This window comes from Triticum aestivum, chromosome 5D, assembly GCF_018294505.1.
Source record: "Triticum aestivum cultivar Chinese Spring chromosome 5D, IWGSC CS RefSeq v2.1, whole genome shotgun sequence".
Taxonomy (NCBI): domain Eukaryota; kingdom Viridiplantae; phylum Streptophyta; class Magnoliopsida; order Poales; family Poaceae; genus Triticum; species Triticum aestivum.
The window spans coordinates 174233887-174254940 of NC_057808.1; the positions used below are offsets into that span (position 1 = coordinate 174233887).

A 21054-nucleotide genomic window follows, 5' to 3' on the forward strand; every position below is an offset into this window, starting at 1 on the left:
TTATCAACTCTTTGCCCTAGAACACCACCTACAGCATAATTACTAGCATCACACATAATTTCAAAGGGTAAATTCCAATCAGGTGGCTGAACAATAGGTGCAGAGATCAATGCTTTCTTAAGTATTTCAAATGCTTCTACACAATCATCATCAAAGACAAATGGTATATCTTTTTGTAATAAATTAGTCAGAGGCCGAGAAATTTTTGAGAAGTCCTTAATGAACCTCCTATAAAATCCGGCGTGACCAAGGAAACTTCTTATACCTTTGATGTCCTTGGGACATGGCATCTTTTCAATAACATCAACCTTGGCTTTATCAACCTCAATACCTCTTTCAGAAACTTTATGCCCCAATACAATACCTTCATTAACCATAAAGTGGCACTTTTCCCAATTCAAGACAAGATTAGTTTCTTCACATCTCTGCAAAACTCGATCAAGGTTGCTCAAGCAATCATCAAAAGAGGATCCATAGACGGAGAAGTCGTCCATGAAAACCTCACAAATCTTTTCACAAAAGTTAGAGAATATAGCCATCATGCATCTTTGAAAGGTAGCAGGTGCATTACATAAACCAAAAGGCATACGTCTATAAGCAAAAGTACCAAAAGGGCAAGTAAAAGTAGTTTTAGATTGATCATTGGCTGACACAGGTATTTGAGAGAAACCAGAATAACCATCTAGAAAGCAAAAATGTGTATGTTTAGATAATCTTTCTAGCATTTGATCGATAAAAGGTAAGGGGTAATGATCTTTCTTAGTTGCCTTATTTAATTTGCGGAAATCAATTACCAACCTATAACCTGTAATAATTCTTTGCAGAATCAATTCATCTTTATCATTAGGAACGACGGTAATACCTCCCTTCTTAGGGACACAATGGACAGGACTTACCCACTGACTATCAGCAACGGGATAAATTATACCTGCCTCAAGGAGCTTTAGTATTTCTTTTCTTACCACTTCCTTCATCTTAGGATTCAGCCGTCGTTGATGATCACGAACTGGTTTGGCATCTTCTTCCAAATTTATTTTATGTTGACATAGAGTGGGACTAATGCCCTTAAATCATCAAGAGTATATCCAATAGCAGCACGGTGCTTCTTCAGAGTTTTCAATAGTCTCTCTTCTTCATGCTCTAAAAGGTTAGCACTAATAATAACAGGATATATCTTTTTCTCATCAAGATAAGCATATTTAAGAGCATCAGGTAAAGGTTTGAGCTCAAACACGAGATCACCCTTGGGTGGAGGAGGATCCCCTAGGATTTCAAGAGGCAAATTGTGTTTCAGGATAGGTTCCTGTTTAAAGAACACTTCATCTATTTCCCTTCTTTCATTCATAAACATATCATTTTCATGGTCTAGCAGATATTGTTCTAAAGGATCACTAGGAGGTACGGCAATAGAAGCAAGACCAATAATTTCATCCTTACTAGGTAATTCTTCTTCACGGTGTTGTCTACGAAATTTAGAGAAATTAAACTCATGAGACATATCACCCAAGCCTATAGTAACAACATCCTTTTCGCAGTCTATCTTAGCATTAACAGTGTTCAAGAAGGGTCTACCAAATATAATCGGACAAAAGCTATCTTGTGGGGAACCAAGAACAAGAAAATCAGCAGGATATTTAGTTTTCCCACACAAGACTTCAACATCTCTAACAATTCCCATTGGTGAAATAGTATCTCTATTGGCAAGTTTAATTGTGACATCGATATCATCTATCTCGGCAGGTGCAATATCATGCATAATTTCTTTGTATAAGTCATAAGGTATTGCACTAACACTAGCACCCATATCACACAAGCCATGATAACAATGATCTCCTATTTTAACAGAAATAACAGGCATGCCTACCACAGGTCTATGTTTATCTTTAGCACAAGGTTTGGCAATTCTAGGAGTTTCACCGCAGAAATAAATAACATGCCCATCAATATTATCAGCCAAGAGATCTTTAACAATAGCAATATTAGGTTCAACTTTAACTTGCTCAGGAGGTGTATAAGTTCTAATATTGCTTTTACGAACCACAGTTGAAGCTTTAGCATGATCCTTTATTCTAACAGGGAAAGGTGGTTTCTCAACATAAGTAGGAGCAATAGGATCATTATAAGTGATAGTATTTTCTTCAACTTTAATAGGTGCAGCTACTTTTACTTCTATGGGAGGATGATATTTAAACCACTTCTCCTTGGGGAGATCAACATAAGTAGCGAAAGATTCACAGAATGAAGCTACTATCTCAGAGTCAAGTCCATATTTAGTGCTAAATTTACGGAAATCATCTGTATCCATAAAAGATTTAACACAATCAAACTTAGGTGTCATACCTGACTCCTTACCTTCGTCGAGATCCCAATCTTCAGAGTTGCATTTAGTTCTATCCAATAAATTCCATTTGAATTCAATAGTCTTCATCATAAAAGAGCCAGCACAAGAAGTATCGAGCATGGTGTGATTGTTATCAGAAAGCCGAGCATAAAAACTTTGAATAATTATTTCTCTTGAGAGCTCATGATTGGGGCATGAATATAACATGATTTAAGCCTCCCCCAAGCTTGAGCGATGCTTTCTCCTTCGCGAGGCCAAAAACTATATATATAATTGCGATCACGATGAACAAGATGCATAGGATAAAATTTCTGATGAAATTCCAATTTCAATCGTTTATAGTTCCATGACCCCGTATCATCACATAGCCTATACCATGTCGATGCATCTCCCTTCAAAGATAAAGGGAAGACCTTCCTCTTAACAACATCACTGGGTATACCCGCAAGCTTAAATGATCCACAAACTTCATCCACATATATTAGGTGCTCATCAGGATGCTTTGTTCCATCTCCTACAAAAGGATTAGCTAGCAGTTTTTCTAACATACCCGAAGGAATTTCAAAGTGTACATTTTCATTTTCATTTTCATTTTCAGTAGGTTGAGGAGCAACTCTTTTCTCTACTGGTCGGGGTGAAGATACCCCGAACAAGCCCCTCAGAGGATTACTTTGCATAGTAACAAGTGACAGTAAATTTCAGCACACTATATAAATTTTTCCTTACCAAATTCCACCTACCAAAGGCGCTTCACTCCCCGGCAATGGCGCCAGAAAAGAGTCTTGATGACCCACAAGTGTAGGGGATATATCGTAGTCCTTTCGATAAGTAAGAGTGTCGAACCCAACGAGGAGCAGAAGGAAATGATAAGCGGTTTTCAGCAAGGTATTCTCTGCAAGTACTGAAATAAGTGGTAACAGATAGTTTTGTGATGGGATAATTTGTAACGAGCGACAAGTAACAAAAGTAAATAAAGTGCAGCAAGGTGGCACAATCCTTTTTGTAGCAAAGGACAAGCCTGGACAAACTCTTATATAGAGAAAAGCGCTCCCGAGGACACATGGGAATTATCGTCAAGCTAGTTTTCATCACGTTCATATGATTCACGTTCGGTACTTTGATAATTTGATATGTGGGTGGACCAGTGCTTAGGTGTTGTTCTTACTTGAACACGCATCCCACTTATGATTAACCTCTATTGCAAGCATCCGCAACTACAACAAAAGTATTAAGGTAAACCTAACCATAGCATGAAACATATGGATCCAAATCAGCCCCTTACGAAGCAATGCATAAACTAGGGTTTAAGCTTCTGTCACTCTAGCAACCCATCATCTACTTATTACTTCCCAATGCCTTCCTCTAGGCCCAAATAATGGTGAAGTGTTATGTAGTCGACATTCACATAACACCACTAGAGGATAGACAACATACATCTCATCAAAATATCGAACGAATACCAAATTCACATCACTACTAATAGCAAGACTTCTCCCATGTCCTCAGGAACAAACGTAACTACTCACAAAGCATATTCATGTTCATAATCAGAGGGGTATTGATATGTATATAGGATCTGAACATATGATCTTCCACCAAATAAACCAACTAGCATCAACTACAAGGAGTAATCAACACTACTAGCAACCTACTAGTACCAATCCCGGACTTGGAGACAAGAATTGGATACAAGAGATGAACTAGGGTTTTGAGAGGAGATGGTGCTGGTGAAGATGTTGATGGAGATTGCCCTCTCCCGATGAGAGGAGCGTTGGCGATGACGATGGCGATGATTTCCCCCTCCCGGAGGGAAGTGTCCCCGGCAGAACAGCTCTGTCGGAGCCCTAGATTGGTTCCACCAAGGTTCTGCCTCGTGGCGGCGGAGTCTCGTCCCGAAAGGTTGCTTCTGATTTTTTCCTCAACGAAAGACTTCATATAGCAGAAGATGGCCATCGGAGAGCCAACATGGGTCCCACGAGGCAGGGGCGCGCGCCCTGGGGGGTAGGGCGCGCCCCCACCCTCGTGGGCAGGTGGTGGCCCCCCTGACGTATTTCTTCTGTTCAGTATTTTTTATTATTTCCAAAAATGACTTTCGTGGAGTTTCAGGACTTTTGGAGTTGTGCAGAATAGGTCTCTAATATTTGCTCCTTTTCCAGCCCAGAATTCCAGCTGCCGGCATTCTCCCTCCTTATGTAAACCTTGTAAAATAAGAGAGAATAGGCATAAGTATTGTGACATAACGTGTAATAACAGCCCATATTTCAATAAATATCGATATAAAAGCATGATGCAAAATGGACGTATCAAGATACAAGATTGAAGACTTCGTCCCGTGTCCGGGCGGGACTCTCCTTTGCGTGGAAGGCAAGCTTGGCAATTCGGATATGTAGATCTCCTCCCTTGTAACCGACTCTGTGTAACCCTAGCCCCCTCCGGTGTCTATATAAACCGGAGGGTTTAGTCCATAGGACAACAACAATCATAATCATAGGCTAGCTTGTAGGGTTTAGCCTCTACGATCTCGTGGTAGATCAACTCTTGTAATACTCATATCATCAAGATCAATCAAGCAGGAAGTAGGGTATTACCTCCATCGAGAGGGCCCGAACCTGGGTAAACATTGTGTCCCCCACCTCCTGTTACCATTAGCCTTAGACGTACAGTTCGGGACCCCCTACCCGAGATCCGCCGGTTTTGACACCGACAGTATCCAAGAGGTGCAAACTTCAAGCTTGCAGGATATTCGGATTCCGATTGGGCGGGAGACAAAGTGGATAGGAAGTCCACTTCCGGAGGGTGCCAATTTCTTGGTTGCTCTTTGGTAAGTTGGTCTTCCAAGAAGCAGAGTTGTGTGTCTCTCTCGTCCACCGAAGCGGAGTATGTGGCCGCCGGTAGTTTTTGTCCACAACTTCTTTGGATGAGGCAAACTTTAAAGGATTACCGTGTCATTTGTGACAAAGTGCCTCTTTGGTGTGATAATGAAAGTGCCGTCAAGATTTCTCTCAACCCGGTGCAACACTTCAAGACGAAGCATATTGAGATTCGGTATCACTTCATCCGGGATCACATTAGGCGAGGGGAGATCAAGCTCAACTACGTCAACACTCATGATAACCTTGCAGATATTTTCATGAAGCCCTTGGATGAAGCAAGATTTCGCGAGTTAAGGCATGAGCTAAATATCATTGATTCGAGCAATGTTGCTTCAACCCTTGCACACCCCACCATACTCAACTTGTTATCTTGTTTAGGTGTAGGCATGGAAATAGGGGGGGTGTTGTTCTCTCAATGAACTCTCCCTCCCCCCCATTATGCATAAATTGATCAACTCTTTCACATTAGCCATTGTTGATGGTACTTGTGCTTCAAAGACGAGTTTTGGTCATGGGCCCAAGGATAATTCTTCGCGGTGCCATACCAATTGACTCAAACATAGGTGGCTCCGGCCACCGCCCTCTCTTTGGAGAGGTTGTGTTGCGTGTTTTAGTCCTTGTTGTCTCCTGTCTCCCTTTCTTCGTGCCAAGCTTGTGTGTGTTGTCTCGTGTGTCAGCGTTTTGTTGTGTCCATTCGGTTGAAGGTTGGTTTGCAAAGGCCTTTTTGTCTTCTCTGTTCTTGAAACTTGCATTTTCTTGAGCACACGGTACTACCGCGGCTTGCCACGGTACTACCGCGGGAGCTGCGCATGGTACTATCGCACCCAGCATGGCAGTAATTTTTTACTGCCACCTGGGGGAGTGGTACTACCGCCCACGGTGCGGTACTTAAGCCCAGGCGGTACTACCGCGATGACACACGGTACTACCGCGCAGTCAAGAGTGCATGGGGGTTAAGGGCGGGCAGGGGGAGTTCCAACTCCCCCATACCCATTCATCTGTTTCTCCCCACGCCGTCTCTCTCTCTCTCTCTCGCCCAAGAATGGCGCCGGAGACCCTCGCCGGATCTCCGTCTCCGACCACTCTCCTCAGATTCCGTCTGGTGGGATCGTTCCCCACCACTTCCTCTTGCCATGGAACAAGGTTTCTCCCCAAATCCCTCTCTCTTTGGTTCGTTCTTTCGTTTCTAGGTTTTTGGGGAGATGCATGTTGTTCTTGAGATTTTAGGCCAAGTCTTTGCAAGAGTAGGATGTAGGAGAGTAGTAATGCGTAGAGATAGTACTTGGTATGCTGCCCCTTGATAGATTTGGTCAACTGTAGTACCGCTCCGTTGTCACGGTTGTGCCCAGATTCGTTTGTAAGATCGGATCTGACCCCCTGCGGTACTACCGCATCTCCGGTGCGGTACTACCGCTCGTACGGTACTACCGCTCCTCAGGAGCGGTACTACCGCGCGAGACGCGGCACTAAAATCTTACTTCTGCTCCAAGACGCGGTACTACCGTGCCCTGGCGCGGTACTACCGTGACTAGGAGCGGCACTAAAATTTTAGTTCTGCGCATCCCTGCGGTACTACCGTTGTTGTCAAATCTCCCAGGTGGCAATTACCTATTGCTAGTTCTACTTGTTTCACTTGTTTTGCCGTGGCTTTTGCATTGATCCTTCTTGTCTTTCTTGCGTGTTTGTGTGTTTTGTGTCATAGGTGGTGGCTCCGGTGCTCCTGCACGCCATTCCAATCCCAGCCATGACACGGGCTCCAAGCATCTGCGCAACCAAGACGAAGCTCCAGAGGGCTCCAATGCCCCCCAACGCAGGACCAAGACCACCGCCACCAAGAACAAGGAGCCCTCCATGGGCATGGATGAGATACCACTGGCTGAGTTTGTCACTCGAAGGAGGATCAACCCTTATGCGAATCCTCGTGCCAACTTCAGAGGGAATGATCTGTTCTGGACCAAGCAACAGAATCTCATTTATCTAGATGTGATCAAGGCCAAGCGGAACATATATGTGGACGTGCACTGGATTGACATGAATCACATGAGGGAGGATAAGCACCATGCCTACTTTGGTGAGGCCTTGGATCTCGTGGAGCAGTTTGCCATTAAGGACGTGATCTCTTTCCACCTGGACTTTGATCTCGAGATTGTGGCCCAGTTCTTTGCTTCGGTTCACTTTCATACTGATGAGGAACGGAGGATGACCTGGATGACCAATGGACATCAGATGACTGCTACGTGGAAGGACTTCATGGATTTGCTCCACGTACCTGATGAGGGGCTCAACACGCCCGTTGGTGTTCGCCCTCATGCCAACACCGAGTCAGCTAGCAAGAACAAGCTCCAGCAGTATTATGTTGAGAAGACTCTTCCCAGTGGCAAGAAGGCGTGGGTGTTGAACCCTTTCCTTGACATTATGCACCGGATCTTCCGCAACTCTCTCTTTCCACGCATTGGGGACAAGGACAAGGTGCATGCCTATCTTGTGGACATGATGCTGATTTGTGAGGAGGCGCGTCTCACTTAGACTCAACCACTTGATGTCTCCCACATCATGTGGTGCGAGCTTCGGTTTGCGGTGTTCAACCGTAAGGTTCCCATTTATGGACCTTACCTGTTTCTCTTGATCTCGAGGACGAGGGAGAAGCTCTACCCGCAGGATGAGTTTTTGGCCCCTGACTGGATCCGTCATGACCCCATCAGACTCCGCATCAAGCCCCAGTGGGCTAACACTACTACTCGTGCTGAGGTTGAGGCTGCTAGAATGGAAGTCGATGAGGATGAGATTGAGGAGGAGGACGCGGATGAGGACAGTTCTGCTGGGTATGCTCCTCCCTCTACTGAGCCCTCATGGGCTAAGAAGCTGAAGGCCAAGATGAAGGCCTTGTCCTGCATGCAAGCAAAGGGGCAGTTCCGGACACACATTGCCTCCAAGGAGAGTCGCCGCCGCGACAAGAGGATCTTGAGGACTTTTGGAGAGGACATTACCAGCAGCTCCGAGAAGCACATCACTCCAGAGGCTGAATGGATGGCAAAACAGGGCTACAGGTGGACTGATTCTGAGGAGGAGCCCATCCCCGCCGCCGAGTCTGACGGAGAGCGTGCGAGTGATTACTCCGCTTGAGCCACCACTTGTGTTGTAGGTGTCCTCTCTGCCTTTTTGGCGTCTCGATGCCAAAGGGGGAGAGTGTAGGATTTGCGAGTCGTGTGTCGTGTTTGTCTCGTTTGCTTTCGTTCCGTTGAACCTCGTTTGGTTTGGTTTGGTTTGCGCTTGTGAGGCCTTTCTATCATATGGTGTAAGACATATGCACTCTCTCGTACCTTATTGAGCTTATGTTGTCTTGTGCTATTTACTTTATGCTCATATCTATCATCTTGCTTAGCGTTAGCTTTATTGTTGCAAGATATGCCTTGTCTATAAAATATAGTGGGAGTGTTGATCCTAGTATGTGTGCCATGCAGTCCAAAGCACTTCTCTTGATAGCACACATCTAGGGGGGGCCCGTCTATATTTTATAGATGTGGGGTGCCCATGTTTATTTTATCTCCCTTTGTGCAAATCCTGTATTGTCATCAATCCACCAAAAAGGGGGAGATTGTAAGGGCATATTTATCCCTTAGTTGTTTTGGTGATTGATGACAATGCTTTTGCGGACTAATCGTGTGCATTGAGTATTTCAGATATATCATGACTAGCCACAAGACGATTTGGTGCCCCTCGAAGACTATTGAAGACGGCGTTTCTCTACGTTTCTTTTCGGTGGATTTGAGTCGTAGGAAAGTCGTACTATTAAGAGGGGGTTCGCTTTGGAAAGGTTTGGGTGGAATCATCACGTACACGTCTACTCCATTTGCACCACCTTTCCTTTGGCACTTTGGAGCATCCTCCGTCTTTTCTTGTCTATGCAAAATGTCATGATTGCTGAAGTTGGGCATGCGGTAGTACTGCTCCTAGGAGCGGCAGTACCGCAGGCCCTTGCGGTAGTACCGGCCTCTGGCACGGTAGTACCTCAAGCGCCCACGGTAGTACCGCTTCCGTAGAGCAGTAGTACTGTGGTCTCAGGCCAGGCGCTGCAGCTTTTGCGGTAGTAGGGGCAGATGTAATTTTTTACATCCGCGCCCTACGCGGTAGTACCGCGCCTCTGGTGCGGTAGTACTGTGCGCTCTAGCCAGGCTCAGCATCATGCGCGGCAGTAGGGGCGGATGTAACTTTTTACATCCGCGCCCCGCGCGGTAGTACCGCTCCTAGCTTGCAGTACTACCGTGTCGGATTTTTGCATAGATCCCAACTCAGCGGAAGTTGCCACGAATGTATTTTTATATGTCCGTGCCTTCCCAAAATCTAGACTATCCCTGCCTGCGGTAGTACTGCAAGGGGGAGCGGTAGTATCGCGCCAGCGGTTCTACCGCCCTCTGCTTCATCGCATCAGGGATGCTCTGGTTTCTGCTGCACGGGCGGTAGTACTGCGGTAGTACTGTGTGCCCTTGTGGTAGTACCGCGTCCCCGGCGCGGTAGTACCATGCTACGCAGGCTGAGTTGGTGGATAACGGTTGGATTTGTTCTTCCACTATATAAGGGGTGTCTTCTTCTCCGAGTTGACCACCTCTTCCATCCCCAAGCTCCATTGTTGATTCAAGCTCCATTTTCGCCCGATCTCTCTCCCTAGCCAATCAAACTTGTTGACTTTCTAGGGATTGGTTGAGAAGGCCCCGATCTACACTTCCACCAAGAGAAATTTGATTCCCCCCACTAATCCCTTGTGGATCTTGTTACTCTTGGGTGTTTGAGCACCCTAGATGGTTGAGGTCACCGCGGAGCCATATTTCATTGTGGTGAAGCTTTGTGGTGTCGTTGGGAGCCTCCAATTAACTTGTGCAGATTGCCCCAACCTTGTTTGTAATGGTCCGGTTGCCGCCTCCAAGGGCACCAATAGTGGAATCACGGCATCTCGCATTGTGTGAGGGCGTGAGGAGAATACGGTGGCCCTAGTGGCTTCTTGGGGAGCATTGTGCCTCCACACCGCTCTAACGGAGACGTACTTCCCCTCAAAAGGAAGGAACTTCGGTAACACATCCTCGTCTTCACCGGCTCCACTCTTGGTTATCTTGTGCCTTTACTTGTGCAAGCTTATTCATGTTATACCCTTGCTTGCTTGTGTGCTTGTTGTTGTTGCATCATATAGGTTGCTCACCTAGTTGCATATCTAGACAACCTACTTTGATGCAAAGTTTAAATTGGTAAAGAAAAGCTAAAAATTGTTAGTTGCCTATTCATCCCCCTCTAGTCAACTATATCGATCCTTTCACCCTCGATCTTCACGCGTGCTTAACGCACGACGCCTAGGGAATACGCGGGTCTTTCGCTACGAGACTCAAGCGTCCCATCATTGCACGACAAGAATCACTATGGAAAGCCGCGATCGTCGGGCCGAGAGATTTATATGTGTATCCTTCCTTTTTCTAATTTTGTGCGTCCTTCTCTCCCTTCGCCAATTTTGAGCAAATGGCCCAATCCGCCCCTGCGTGCACTAAGCCCAGTACAGCCCAAAGTACAAATAGAAACAAAAAAATGCCCCCACAAACCGATGTCTACTACGCGACCTTCTTCTTGTAGACTATAGTTGGGCCTCCAAGCGCAGAGTTTTATAGGACAATACCAATTTTCCCTCAAGTGGATGATCTAAGGTTTATCAATCCTTGGGAGGCGTAGGATGAAGATGGTCTCTCTCAAACAACCCTGCAACCAAATAACAAAGAGTCTCTTGTGTCCCCAACACACCCAATACAATGGTAAATTGTATAGGTGCACTAGTTCGGCGAAGCGATGGTGATACAAGTGTAATATGGATGGTAGATATAGGTTTTGTAATATGGAAATATAAATACAACAAGGTAGAAAGTAGTAAAAGTGAGCAAAAACGGTATTGCAATGCTTGAAAACAAGGCCTAGGGTTCATATTTCACTAGTGCAAATTCTCTCAACGATTATAACATAATTAAATCATATGGCAATCCCTCAATGTGCGACAAAGAGTCACTCCAAAGTTCCTATCACGGAGACATTAGATGAAATTGCTTCTAGGGTACGAAACCACCTCAAAGTTATTCTTTCTGGTCTATCTTTTGAGATATTCCTATTAGTGTCACTAACAGCCCTAGAGTTCGTACTAAAATAACACCATATGATACACATCAATCAACCCTAATGTCACCTAGATACTCCAATGTCACCACAAGTATCCATGGGTCAATTATATGATATGCATCAAACAACTTCAGATTCATAATATTCAATCCAACAAAGAACCTCAAAGAGTGCCCCAATATTTTTACCGGAGAAACAAGGATGAAAACGTGCATCAACCCCTATGCATAGATTGCCCCAATGTCACCTCGGGAATCCGCGAGTTGAGTGCCAAAACATACACCAAGTGAATCAATAGAACACCCCATTGTCACCACGGGTACCCCACGCAAGACTTACGTCAAGTGTTCTCAAATCCATAAAAGTATTCAATCCGATAATAGTGAAACCTCAAAGGTAAAACTCAATTCATCACAAGAAGATAGAGAGGGAGAAACACCATATGATCCAACTATAGTAACAAAGCTCGTGGTACATCAAGATCATGCCAAATCAAGAACACGTGAGAGAGAGAGAGAGAGATCAAACACATAGCTACTGGTACATACCCTCAGCCCCGAGGGTGAACTACTCCCTCCTCATCATGGTGGCCGCCGGGATGATGAAGATGGCCTCTAGCGATGATTTCCCCCTCTGGCAGGGTGCCGGAAGAGGCTCCTGATTGGTTTTTCGTGGCTGAGGCTTGCGGCGGTGGAACTTCCCATCTAGGGTTCTTTTCGGAGGTTTGGGTATTTATAAGAATATTTGGCGTCAGTCTCACATCAAGGGGGTGCCTGAGGGGCCCACAAGCTCGGAGTGCGCGCCCTGGGGGGAGGGGGTGGGCGCGCCCCCCAGGCTTGTGGCCTCCTCGGTCACCTCCTGGTCCAGCTCCGGTGCTTCGGAGGTCTCTTTTGGTCCATAAAAAATCACCGTAAATTTTCAGCCCATTCCGAGAACTTTTATTTCTGCACAAAAAATGACACCACGGTAGTTCTGCTGAAAACAGCGTCATTCCGGGTTAGTTCTAATCAAATCATACCAAAACCATATAAAATTGTTGTAAGCATGACATAAATACTTCATAAATTATAGATACATTGGAGACGTATCACAAACAAACTTTATCCCCTGAATCACCAGCTTTTCGTGTCGGCGAACAGGTGGCGAGTGGTGCCCCAGCCAGTCCAACTATTGTTGGACGATAAGATCGGCCATCCCGTCCCATGCACAACCAAAGCGGTTCAGGCCAATACCTACATCCACTGATTTTCCACGAACAATTTGAAACCATACACAACCAAAGCGGTTGTAGACATCACATGATCGGCTGATCTCTACCTACTTAACAAAAATGTAACCATGTTTTTTTCCCATCACCCATTTGTCCAATCTTTTGTGCATGATAATCAATCATCTTATTACTTATCTTCTGAATAAATTCTTATTTAATTTACTTACCAAACTTCTCATCGAAATATAAGGTAAATCACAGATAGGATTTGATAAACATTTATTTAAACAATCATATTAACATGGACAAATAAACAACAAGCTAACATACTGTAATATTTATATCGATTTTAGGGTAAATAGTTCTATTATTTATTCAAACGCGTCCAGGATCTCCATCTCTACAGTATGTAGGTACATTACCAGCACACATGCCTGTGCATTGCAACGGGAGATAAAATTGAGGTGTCCACCAAAACACCCATCAGCACATCATGATGGCACATGCCGAGGTATAGAAGAAATGCAAATCATGCTTTAATGTCAATTACTACGGGGCATGAATGCGTGAGCACCACATAAATAGGGAAGGTTACTTGGATTGGTCAGTTTTGCTTTAACCATGACAACCAATATTTGATTGAATGGTTAGGAGGGCAGTGGTACCCCAATCCAACCATGAATAAACCCTAGGTTTAACACTTTGGTGTCTCACTAAGGCGGAATATTTTTCAATTGGAAGCGACGTTCTCGTCGATAGTGAGACGATCGTGATGACTTCATCAATTTCAAAACTCGTCGCTGCAGTCGCTCGGTGCTTATAGGGGTATGATATGCGTGCGTACGTTCATAGGGCTGAGTGCATATACGTGTTTATGACAAATGCAGATCATGCTTTAATGTCAATTACTATGGGGCATGAATGCGTGAACACCGCATAAATAGGGAAGGTTACTTGGATTGGTCAGTTTCACTTTAACCATGACAACCAACATTTGATTGAATGATTAGGAGGGCAGTTGTACCCCAATCCAACCAGGGATAAACCCTAGGTCGGACACTTTGGTGTCTCACTAAGGCGGAATATTTTCCAGTTGGAAGCGACGTTCTCGTCGATAGTGAGGCGCTTGTGATTGTTTGGGAATGTTGCATGGAAAACAAAAACAAAAATTACGCACATGCAAGATCTATCCATGGAGATTCATAGCTACAAGAGGGGAGAGTATGTCTATGTACCTTCGTAAACCATTAAGCGGAAGCGTTTATCAACGTGGTTGATGCAGTCGTACACTTTCACGATCCAACCGATCAAGTACCGAACGCACGACACCTCCGCGTTCAGCACACGTTCAGCTCGATGACGTCCTCGCTTTCTCGATCCAGCAAGAGAGGCGAAGTAGTAGATGAGTTCTGCCAGGACGAAGACATGATGACGGTGGTGGTGAACTTGTTCCGCACGGCTTCGTCGTACACTAGGAAAAACTTGACGGAGGATAAACCGGGGAGAGGGGCGCCGCACACGGCTTGGGGATTATCGTGGGTGTGTGGCGCCCCCTCCCTCTCAAGATATATAGGAGTAGGATTTTCTACAAGACCTATATAGGAGTAGGATTTTATACAAGTGCTTGCCACAGAATTAGTTAAGGGTTTCAACGGTGCAAAAGTTCTCAAAATTTTGAAAAAAATACTGAACCGACACACCTATAATATAACATGATCCAACGGAGGGATTAAAAAAATATGACTGTATGTGTCCTGGACAAAAAAAATAGTTCAGTATATATTTATGTCGCAGTGAGCTGAAATGCTTATTATTTTTGCCGAGGACACATAGACGCATATTTTGACAATCCCTCCGTTGGGTCATCTTATTACATTAGAGAGATGCTCCCATATTTATTTCATATTTTTTGATAACTTTTAAACCGTTAAAAGTTCAGCGACCCTTAACTAGTTCTGTGGCAAGCTATGGTAGACATATATATATATATACACACACACATAAGCCGTGTGCAGGATCAGAATATTATTCTGATCACAACATGAACTTCCTGAGTTACATGCCTGAACTTCCCTCTGTAGGAACCCGACCTGCGGGCTATCTTCTCAACCGTGCCTCCCCGCGCGAATTTTTTTGGTCAATCATGTTCTATGTGATGTAAGTGTAATCTACAAACGGTTTTTAGAAACTAAATGCCCGTTTTAAATAGGAATCTCGCTCATTGGCGGATTTGCTCTCGGGTCGTGATGAAACATGTCTCTGTTGCAATTTTACTACCTGAGTTGTTCGACCTGAACTTTCCCCAGTGTTAGGTTGAACTTCCGCCAACATTGCCCAAATTGGGCTTGCGATATACCGTTGGAAAGCTATGGACACAGGTATCATGACCCAAGTTAAATTTTTGACAAAATGTATGCGGATTAAGAGCAGTTTTGAAAACCTTTTTTGTTCATACAAAAAACATCAATCGTATTTTTTATCGCATTTTAGAACCGTTTATCGGAATGAGGCAAATAATATGGCGTCGGAAATCTGCTGCAAAACCGCTCCTTCCACATGTTGAAAGTTTTCTCTAATTCCCAACGGTTAAAGAGTAATTTGGAAAATCGTAAAATTTCACAAACCAAACAGCTGAGTTCGTATTTTCGATGTAATTTCTAAATGGCTAATCCAATTGAGGCAAATGATATGGCGTTGGAAAGCTTATGAAAATGCGCTACTTTTTCTTGTTTAAAGTTTTTTCTAATTTTGAATGGTTTAAGTAAGTTAGAAAACGGTCCAAGTTGCACCGAGTTCGTATTTTCGAGCTAATTTTTTAACCGTACGTCCGAATGTAGCAAATGATATGGACTTGGAAAGCTTGAGGAAATGCGAAACCTTTTGGTATATATTGTTTCTCCCAATTCCTTACTGTTTTAAGTCAATTTTGAAAATGGCTAAAAACGTATTTTCGCCGTAATTTCTACAAACTTTATCGGAATGGGGCAAATAATATACCGTTGAAAAGCTAAGGAAAATGCGAAACCTTTTCATGTTGATGGTTTTCTCTGATTCGTAGCCGTTTTCAAGTAATTTCGAAAAGGACGAGATCATTCGTTCTACCTTTATCGCGAAACAGATTCTTCGAAAATGCACCGCATGAAGAACCTGAACTTCTCGGCATGTCTACTTGAACTTCACTCTATTTTTCACGTGTTTTTTTTTCCCGTAGCTCTCCATCCACTCACCAGAACACTCATCGGAATTGAGCAAGTAATATACCGGTGGAAAGCTGATGTAAACACGCAACTTTCCCGTGTTGATCCTTTTCATACTCGCGATGATTTAAAAGTTTTTCATCTGAAATTCATTCACTATAGTAGTCGAACTTCCTGTTGTTTTCACGTTGAACTTCTGTGACGTATTTTCGTTTGTAATTTTCTCATCCATTCGTCCATGTTACACAAATGATATTTCTTTTGTATAAACCTCTCTCACAATAAATTTTTGAACTTTCTCCGATGGATGACTTGAACTTATAACAACAAAACTTTTAGACTTTGCTTTTTTATTCTTTTTTTAATACAAAATGCACATCGTGTAGTACGTGAACTTCTGGCAGTTATCAATCTGAACTTCTCTCGGTTAAGTGAAAATATCTGAGTTTTTTATAAATATTAATCTGAATTTCTTAATCCTTTTTTATGAATTTTGATGCACTCTATTTTTAAAAGTTGAACTTCTTGTTATTTTATTTTTGAACTTCTTGTTTTCATTCTTTAATAACGAGGGAAATCTGAGTTTTCTATAATCATCGAACTTCTCCATCTTTTTAATATGGACTTCCTGGGTTTTTTTTCTTAATCTTTTTTATGAAATTTTGAAGCGCTCTATTTTTAAAAGTTTAACTTCTTGTTATTTAATTTTTGAACTTCTTATTTCCATTCTTTAATAACGAGGAAAATATGAGTTTTCTATAAGCATCAAACTTCTCCATCTTTTTAAATTGGACTTCCTGGTTTTATTTCTTTTAGTAACGAAAAAATCCTACTTTTTGGTAGACATAGAGCCGCTCCGTTTTTAAATTTTAACTTCTAGGTTTATTTTAAGAGAGAAAATCTTTGTTATAAAATTGTTTGAGATACTTTTTTAATGACCTTCTTTGGGTTTGTAATAAGCATTGAACCAGTTGCGCCGCACCAATGACATTAAAACTCAGATTTTACTGACGATTTTAAAAGTTTTTATCTGAAGTTCATTCGGTGTAGTAGTTGAACTTCCTGTTGTTTTCACGTTGAACTTCTGTGACGTATTTTCGTTTGTAATTTTCTCATCCATTCGCCAGTGTTACACAAATGATATTCTTTTTGTACAAACCTCTCTCACAATAAATTTTTTAATTTTCTCCGACCGAGGACTTGAACTCACACAAATGATATTCCAGTCGTTTTTAAGTAAATTAGAAAATGACGAGATCATGATTTGTGCCTTCATCGTGAAAGGAAATGCACTGCGTGAAGTACTTAAACTTCTGTGACAGATCTGTTTGAACTTCACTCTGTTTTTTGACGTGATGTTTTTTGCACTGCGTAAAGTAGTTGAACTTCTGGGGCATGTCTGTTTGAACTTCACTCTGTTTCACTTTATTGTATTTTTCTTATACGAAACACACCATGAAGTACGTGAGCTTCCGATTGTTATCACTTTGAACTTCTCTCTGGTTTGAGAGAATTATTTTAAAACACAAAAAACAACATCTTTTTTATGTATTTTGAACTTCGGTCTTGCTCTTGCACCATAGTGGCTGCTAGGTCGTCCGAGACAGGGGGAGCACGAGGTACCACCGGTGCAAGGGGTCGCACACCGCAATCTCTCGGAAGAAAGCCAGGGCTTTGCGGTGCCAATTGTTGTGGTGCTGGCTGTGAGTTCTCTAGAGGAGGACGCGGCCATCACGACTGTCCTGGGCGACCCATTGGTGGGGGGAGAAGGAGAAGTTGGCGGTGAGAGCGACGACCGTGGCTGCCGACGCAAAGGGGTGAGGCGGCTCGGCCGGGTGGAAGCATTTGCCTGTCTTGAGGAGGCCGAGGGGGGCAGGGCGTGGCGCTTGCGGTACTGCCAGAGGAAGGAGCGGTCGGCAATGATTCGGCGAAACGCGACGCAGGCGACAGACGTGCAGATGATGTTGGCTGGATCGGGATTGCGGAGGAAGATGCCCAGTAGTAGCTCGTCGTGGATCGGTGGCGAGGCAGTTTCCCGAGGATCATGCCGCCGCGGCAGTTGACGGCTCCCGTGCTCGAGGACGGCTTGCTGCACGCAGATCTGCGGGTCCTCCGACGCGCCGCCGACCATCGCACCGCAGTTGGAACCCTAGTTAGTATGGTGGGAGCCATGAGTGTGGGGATTTGGGGGGAAAAGAAGGGAGCGCTTGTAGATGCAATCCGGTCAGTTTTTTAAGCAGCAATTCCGTCAGTTTGGAGGGTCGTCATGCAAATGTGCCAACGAAGGAGCTGTTGGGTGAGATTAAAAAAGAACTACGCAGTTTTTTATTTTAGGCAAAAAGAAGTACACCGTTGATCTACATTCTAGCACAACAATACTCTCCACTAGTACATACACACAAAACTGAACAACACTAGTGCTTGTCTCCAACTTACAAAATCTAAACTGTTAGTACGAGATGATTCTACCTTAACATTTATACGAGATGATTCTACAATAACATTTACCTCTGAACTTCTCTAATCTTTTAAATTGAACTTCATAATTTTGCATAGAAACGAAAAGAATTTGAGTTTTGTATACATCGAACTACTCCATTTTTTAGTTTGAAATTCTTGATTTTCTTTTTAAAATTGAATTGCTCCAAAAGAAATGCCAAAACGACGCTACCCCTTTAGCAATGAAAAAAATCAGTATTTTTATAGATATCAAACCGCTCCATTTTTTCAATTTTTGAACCTCTTTGTGTAGTTTTAGAAATGGCAAAAAATGGAGTTTTTTTAGTAAATATTGAATTTCTTCGTTATTTTGAACCGAACTTCTTAGTTTATTCGTTAGTAATGGAAAAAAATTCAAGTTTTTATAATAAATATCGAACTACTGCTCCGTTCTTCTAAATTGAACTTCTTGATTTATTATTTAGTAAGGAGGAAAATCTGGGTTTTCATATACATTGAAATTTTCTATTTTTTCTAAATTAAACTTCTTGGTTTTTCAATTTGGACTTCTTGGTGTTATTTATTTGTAAAGGAAAAAAAACTTAATTTTGTAATGGGAGATTTGAGTTTTTGTAATAATATTGAACTGTTCCGTTTTTTAAATTGTACTTCTTGACTTATTATTTAGTAACCAGGAAAATATGAGATTTTCTTATACATCGAACTATTCTATTTCTTACAACTAAACCTATTGGTGTTATTCATTTGTAACAGAAAAAATCCTAGTTTTTTAATAAACATGTTCGACTTCTTGGTTATTTCAAACTGTACTTCTTGGTTTATTTGTTAGTAATGGAAAAAATTGTGAGAAAAATCAAAAAAATTATAGACATCGAACTTCACCATTTTTTAATTTGGACTTCTTAGTTTTATTTGTTAGTAATGGGGAAAAATCTTTTTTTAATAAACATTGAACCGCGCCGTTAGTTGAAATTGAACTTATAGTATTTTAGAACATGGAAAATAATTTTTTTATAAATTATTTTTAAATTTTCTTCTTTTAAATTTGAACTTCTCTGATTTTTTTTTTCGTGTATCCACATCTTTTTTCTGGAGAACACATATTCTAGGATTTGTAATTTATATTTATGGAGAAGCATTTTGATCTCTGTCAAGAACACACAGAAGCAATGCCAAAGTGGTAGCTAATCACCACTAGACACCAAATGCCAACATATATACGTATTGGTGCTCAGTGGCCTTCATGCAAACACAATGCCTCATATGCATTCCCATACATACACACTGAACCTTTAAAAAGGATAAGGCTGAACTTCCTCATGCAGACCGGAAAGGAGCACAAAACACAAGCTCCCACACAGTGAGCTCGCGCGCGCGCACACACACACACACTAAACACCAGACCCAGCATGCACACCCCAGGACATGATGCTCTTTTATTTGTCTTTGGGTCCTCCTTGAACTTCTGAATAGCGTTTTACAAGATTGAGGCCATCAAGTCTCAGTGCCCGAACATTTAGTTATCTGAGCTCTGAAGAATACTACTCCGGTTATAGCGGAACTTCTCTCATTCATCCATGCGTTATTTTGCAGAACATTTTTTTGCCCCAGCTAGGGACTACGGCGTGCGGTCCTGGCAACAGTAGGCCATGGCGGTGCGTGGTGGCATGACACGTCGCAGCGGCGTGTGTTGACGGCGACCAGACCAGGCGCGGTTGCGGTTCGATGGATGGACAGATCCCTGCATGGTTCCTTGCCAGTAACAAAACAGCCTGCATGACCCCTTGCCATCAGAGAAAACTTCTTCTTACTAATGCCAAAGCAATTGTTATGCAAAACAAAACATTTCCAAAAATAGCAAAGCTATAGAAGTGGTAAAATTACTTCAGAAACTATCACAATTGTACCAATAAAGCTGTGTCAAGTGTATTTTCTTAAAAGCTTGAGCTATTGGAACTTGTGGATGAGGTTGTGGTGTCTTCTCTGAATCAAGCAAAAAATAGCCTGAAACTAGCACACATGCAAGCAACTTGATTGATGAACAGTATCACATGCGCGCACTGCTAGCTAGCCAAGAAATCGATTAAGCTACTTGGCTGCTTGGTTAAGGCTTAACTTTGCACATACCCGTTGCTCCGTGGTGGTTTGATCAAGCGTTCCAAAATCAACACTCGCTAGGCGGAGCCCGTAGAGGCAATTTTCCGGAGCTGAAGTAGTCGGAGCAGTTCGTGTTGGCGACTGGGTGCAGTCTGGCGGCCGAGCGCACGGCTGTGAGCAGGAAGGAGGACGGGGCAGTTCTTCAGGGCAGAGGAGGTGATGCAGGGGGCGGCGAGGTGTGGAGTTTGGCTGATATCCCTGGATGGCTGGGCTTTGGGCGCTAAAGCGGTGAACATCCGAGAGCTCCGTGTGGTTGAACGGCCGGAGCTGGTCGTGGCGAACGGCCTGAGCACCACGCCGATGGGTGTGTCCCCACAAGGGAGGAGGCTCCGTGAGGAGGTGGGCAGCGAGGTTGCTCACCTTCAGTCGGGGACCCCGGCGATGGCCGGTGGGATCAGAGGGAGGCGGCAGCGCCTGGGATTCACGGCTTGCTCGTCTTCAGTCGGGGACCCCGGCGACGGCGGGTGCCATCTAAAGACAGGAGGCGTCGCTCGGTATCCACGGCCGGCGGCGGCGCACAGGACCAAGGTGGATCGGGGCAGAGGTGGTGTTCCATGGCGGCGGTTAGAAGAAGGTGGGGCGATTGTGGGGGCCTGGTGTGGCGGCAGGAGGAAGGTGGTGGGTGGTGGCGGGGAATGATGTTGGGGCCGCGCGGGGTGGGCGGCACGGTGG

At 43.7% G+C, this 21054-nt stretch overlaps 1 long non-coding RNA gene across 1 annotated transcript; it reads right to left on the minus strand.

Annotated features, from left to right (window-relative positions):
- Window positions 1-19420: 19420 nt before the first annotated feature.
- LOC123119985 (uncharacterized) lies at window positions 19421-21048 on the minus strand. The gene is made up of 2 exons (XR_006459204.1): window positions 20353-21048; window positions 19421-19997 (listed from the first exon to the last, which is right to left on the minus strand). It is a non-coding gene; the product is annotated as an uncharacterized lncRNA (long non-coding RNA).
- Between the last annotated feature and the right edge of the window lie 6 nt (window positions 21049-21054).